The 5071-nt window shown below is 62.7% G+C and overlaps 1 protein-coding gene across 1 annotated transcript in view; it reads right to left on the bottom strand.

Annotated features, from left to right (window-relative positions):
* Positions 1-2724, bottom strand: part of OSGIN1 (oxidative stress induced growth inhibitor 1) — a 34260-nt gene extending 31536 nt beyond the window's left edge. The window contains exon 1 of the mRNA XM_029924836.1: positions 2606-2724. The gene's annotated coding sequence lies outside the window, so the exon portion shown is untranslated. The remainder of the gene's footprint in view (positions 1-2605) is intronic.
* Between the last annotated feature and the right edge of the window lie 2347 nt (positions 2725-5071).

The following is a 5071-nucleotide window of genomic DNA, read 5'->3' on the forward strand; positions in this document are numbered from 1 at the left end:
GGGCTGCGCTGTGAGGGCAAGGGCCAGGGGCATGGGCAGCAGAGCATGCGGGCATTCCTGGTGGAGCGTGGCGGTCAGAGGAGGGACAGGAGCCTGCAAAGGGCAAACGTAAAGGAGGGGGTGTGAGAGTGCGGTGGGCACGGGGATCTCGAGTCCTGAGCAGTCGGGACGTTCCCCACAAGGGTAGAGGGGAGGCCAAAGGCACCAGCCAGAGGAAGCAGGGGTGGGGTTGTGCAGGCAGAACCCGGAGGGGCTCAGGGCGCAGAGAGGGGAGTCTGGGGGGGAGGCAGGGGGCTCGTCGGGCAGGGACAGGCCCCTGTGGGGAATCTTCCAGAAGGAGGAGGCCCCAAGGGACCCAGCTAGAGCGGCCGTACCAGAGAGCGTCCGTGGCAGTGGCGGCGGGGCCCATGATCACCCAGAGTGGGGGGGAGTGTGAAAGCCAAGCCGGGGCGGGGGGTTTCTCCTCTGTGACCGGGGGGCCGGCCTGGGCGCTCTCCCTGGGACTGGACTTTCTGTGGCAGATGCCACCCCCTCTACTGACAAGAGCCCGGGGCGCCCCTGGAGTGGGGTGGAGAGCACGAGCTGACCCACGTGCGCCGTGACAACACAAGGCCCCGCGCTGTCTCCATTGCATCACCTCTTGGACAGAGAGGAGACGGGGGCAGGGGGCTGAGAGGTGGCTCCCCCAAAGACACACACTCACGTCCTAACCCCAGGAACCTGGGCATGTCACTGTATTTGGAAAAGGAACTTTGCAGATATAATCAAGTCAGGATCTTGAGGTTAGACCGTCACCGATTTAGCACGAGCCTGAAATCCAACGCCAAGGGTCCTTATGAGAGAAGGGGACTGGACAGATGCGGGGAAGCCAGGGACGCCTGGAGCCCCCGGAGGTGGGCCAGGCAGGAGGGCCCCGCCCCCCTGATCCTCTGGAGAGCTCGGTCCCACTCACGCCTCCGGAACGGGGAGAGGCTGCTGAAGCTATAAGCCTCCCGCTTGGGGTTCTGTGTCACCCCAGCCCTGGACGCTCACACAGCAGGGACCCCAAGTGCACTCACGTCAGACCCAAAGATGATTTGGTCCAGGACCACCTTTCTCCTCCTGAGCTTCAGGTTCCCACCCGACTATACACCTGCTCACAGTCCAGGGCATGGGGGAGGTGGCTCTGGGGAGGTGGCCCTGGGGAGGTGGCCGTCAGCCCCTCAGCCCTCTGGGAGCACGTCCTCAGCTTCCTGCCCACCTGAGGTGGAGTTGCTGGAGGCCAGGGACCAAGGGAGCACGTGAGGGGCGGCCTGGCTCTGCTCCGCTTCACCTGCCCATGGCTGCAGCCCCGAAGCCCCCGGCGCTACGCCATCAACCCTGGAGGCTGTTTAAACTTCACAGGAGCATGAGGGACCCCAGCGTGAGTGAACATGGAGGCACGCTGCTCCCCAGAAAGGTGGGTGGGGGAACGTCCAAGGCCAGGGATGGGAAGGGGGGAGCCCCACTTACAGACCCCTTGGCCCGCGCAGCACTTCACCTGTACGACGGCACAAGGTGCCCCGGCTTCCCCACCAGGGAGCTGCAGTTACAGGGTTTTACAGACGAGGGAGCAGAGGCCGGGGGCCCGGGGTTCAGGGGAATGGAGGCCAGGAGCTGGGGCAGAGCAGGGCACGGACAAGGGCTACCTGAGGCCGGGGTCCCACCCAGCCCAGCGCGGGACTCTGGTCTGGGTCTCAGGAGGGAGCTGCGGCCCAGCGTTTTCAAAGCTGATTCTCATGGGCTGCCAGGAGTTGGTAAAAGGTGAAAGATTTATGTGATCTGAAGAGAAACAAGAGCATGGGCTGCCAGGAGTTGGAAGGATCCAGAGAGAGAGGTGGGTTCAAAGTGCAGCCCGCCCTTCCTGCGGGAAGTGGGGCATTGCCCTGGCCGGGGCCTGAGTAGGGTGAGTGGGGGGTGGAGAGTGTCCCCGCCGGATCTGTGGTCCCTCTGCAGGACTAGAGGCTCACATGCAGGGTACACGGTTCCCAGGGGCACTTTCTCACCACATGTGAGGCTCTGGCCTTATTTCAGAGGCTCTGAGTCAGGACCCCAAAGGCCTGTCTTGGTCATCCTGACACAGAGCCAGGGTAAGGGGCCAAAGGTCCGGAAGGACAGAGGCCCAGGGGGTGACCTGCCCTGGCAGCCCTCTCTCCCGGACCCCAGCATGGCAGGTGGAGGGGGGCTGGGAGCCGGGGGGGTCCGCGCCCTAAGGAGCGCCCCCGTGCCCAGCTGTGACGGGGCCGACGTTTCGATGCCCCGTTTCGAGCACCTTCTGCCAATGTGTGCGGGTACGTGCAAGGGCCTGCCATGGAGGAGCTCCCCACAGTCCCAGCAGCTCTGTGTGGGAGGGACCAGAGCTCACCCATCTTCCTGCGGGGGACACTGAGGCTCAGGGGTCACGGCGCTTTCCGGAGACCACACGGCAGCAGGTGTGGGGTTCACCCAGGCTGACTCTACAGCCCACATACTTTCTCCAGGACTGGGGGGAGGTCAGGGGGCCCAGCGGCCATCTGTCTGGACTCTCCTCCTCCTCCCACTCCCCACTCCAGACCCCGTGGCTTCCCTGGCGAAGGCCCCTCCTCACCTGGGGACGAACAGGCGGGGTGCTGCAGGGTGACAGGTGGCCGGTGCCGTTGGGGAGGAGCAGTGCAGTGGAGCTGGTCTTCCTCCGGGCTCCTCTCCCCCCCGGCTTGGATGTAGCAACAGGGGAGTGACGGACAAGAGGCCGGGCTGGCCTGTTTGTCGCATCACAAAGTCCTGCCCTGGGCTGGAGAGGGGGTCAGTAGGGGGAGCCCCAGGCAAGAGGAAGCCGCCCTGCAGCTGCTGTGGTCCGGGGGCAGCCACCGCTCTGGTCAGCCCAGCGCCATGGCCTGCGCACCTGCTCAGGGCGTGGCCTGGAGCCAAGGTCAGAGCCTCTGGAAGAGCCGGTCTCCCCACCTGTGGTGTGGGGGCAGACCCAGGGCACTGGGCCCAAGGGCCTCCCAGGCATCTCCAACAAGTGGCCCTCTGGGCTGGGCCCAGGAAGGAGCGGGTGTTCTGTTTGCTGGAGCTTTCCGGAAGGAGCTGCAAAACGAGAAGCGAGACCACAGCTCATCTGAAAAGGAGACACTGGGGCCAGCAGAACCCCGAAGGAGCCGGACACCGGGCAGCAGAGAGAGGGGACGGCGCAGACAGAGGAGGCGCCGAGTCCGGACCTGCCTTCCGGACGGCCCGCGAGTCCTCTCATCCAACATTTCCGAATGTTTCCCCCCACAGCCACGGGGTTTTTAAGACACAAAAAAATCCTGTTTGGAATGCCAGTAAGAAAAATATCAACATGTTACTCCTTTACATCTGTTTTGTAAATTAAAATGGATGCGTCCGCTTAGCGTAAACTTGGCATTGGGTACACAGCTCCTAAGGCCTGATGTCGAGACGGGCCCATATCTGGGTCCAAATAAAGCATGTCCCCGGCCCTGTGGTCACAAGCGGTCCTCGGCAATGACAAAATGGAAGGAAGCACCGTGGAAAGCAGGGCTTGCGTGTGCATGGAGGTCACGGAGGCAACGATGCCTGAACACAGTCACATCAGGGGGCCCTGCGCACCAAGTCCACGTGGGGCTTTGTGGCTCATAAACGGAACCAGCACTTGGTCCTTCCGGAATCTCCCGGGCTCCCACCAGTGGGAAGGAAAGACTGAGGATGGAGAGAATGTGTCTCCCCCGCACCCCATCTCTGCAGGTGCCCAAGCCTCCCTCTCCCGTCTAGCAGCGTCCGTGCCCGGGCAGTACGGCCCACCAGCACAGTGGCTTTTTGATTCAAGGACACAAAACAAGAGGTGTGCACTGTTTCTCTGGTCGCGGCTGGTTGAGTGCAGGAGGGGGGCAGCTGGGAGGGGCAGAGGCGCCACAGGGGGGCTGAGAGCTCTCTCTCGGGTTTATGAGACAGGGAGCCCTCCAAAGCGAGGGCCGCGCGGCACCCCTGGCCGGGGCTGAGGCCGCACTGACCATGACCGCTGTTTCCAGTACCCGCCGCCTCTCTTCAGGAGTTCAGCCCCCGGCTGCCTCACTGGAGGCTGCTGGCTTCGTGATCCTGAGGTCTTGGGTTAACATCTTCCCTTGTAGCGACAAGGCTGATTTGAGAATCGCAAAGACTGGGAGCAAGGAGCCTGGATGGCGGGTGCTGGTTTCCACCAGCGGCCTGCTTCTGTGGCTGCACAGAGCCGAGAGAGAGGGCTGAGTCGCGCAGATAAGAGGCTGCACGTGACCAGCTTTAGGACCATTCTTTGGTGTGCGCTTCAACTCAGAGGACGTGGGGGCAGCGTGGGTGCACTGAGGGCTTAGCGGAACCCCTTACAGGAGCCCCTGTACCACAAGCGGACGGCTTGGTGGCCCCCTGTGCTAAGATCTGACACATCCCACTGCTGACTAGGCTGGCTCTGCGGCAGTAAGAAGTTAGAACTTTGGGTTTTAAGGAAGTTTTAGCGCATGTCTGCGGAGCTCCGGAAGGTGCAGAGAGGCCTGGACGGTTTCCCAGCGTCACTGAGCTGGTGGTCACCGGGTCACACGGAGGAGCTGCCCACTTCCTGGCCACAGAGGGCAGTTCCACCGGCCAGGATGATGGTTCCGGGCTGTCCCCGCCTGTGACTGTCCCTCTGGTCCTGGTGCTTCACACCTCCGGGGACCCTGCCTTCGGCGAGCCCCCGCAGGAAAAGTTCACGCTGTGTGTCTGGAGACACGATCCCTGGAAGTGTTTCCCCAAGTGTGGGACGGGCGCTGGAGGACGGCGCGGTGGTCTCGTGGAGGCCTTTCCTGATTCTTGTTCATTTAAAAGTCTTCTGGGACCGAGCCCTGGGGGAGAACACCTGTAAGCCGGCTCAGTGCCGAGTCCCCTGCAATCCTTCCTGACACCGGCTCTCTCCTCCTTGGGGGGGGGGGGGGGGGGGGGGGGGGAAGGCAGCCATGTCTAACCAGGGTTTGGGAGGCCTGTTTTGTATTTATCATACTATCTGTGTTCTCAGTTTCTACTTATTGACAGGAAATTGTGAGTTTTTATTTGTGGCTAAGTCACG

This window comes from Suricata suricatta, chromosome 16, assembly GCF_006229205.1.
Source record: "Suricata suricatta isolate VVHF042 chromosome 16, meerkat_22Aug2017_6uvM2_HiC, whole genome shotgun sequence".
Lineage (NCBI taxonomy): Eukaryota > Metazoa > Chordata > Mammalia > Carnivora > Herpestidae > Suricata > Suricata suricatta.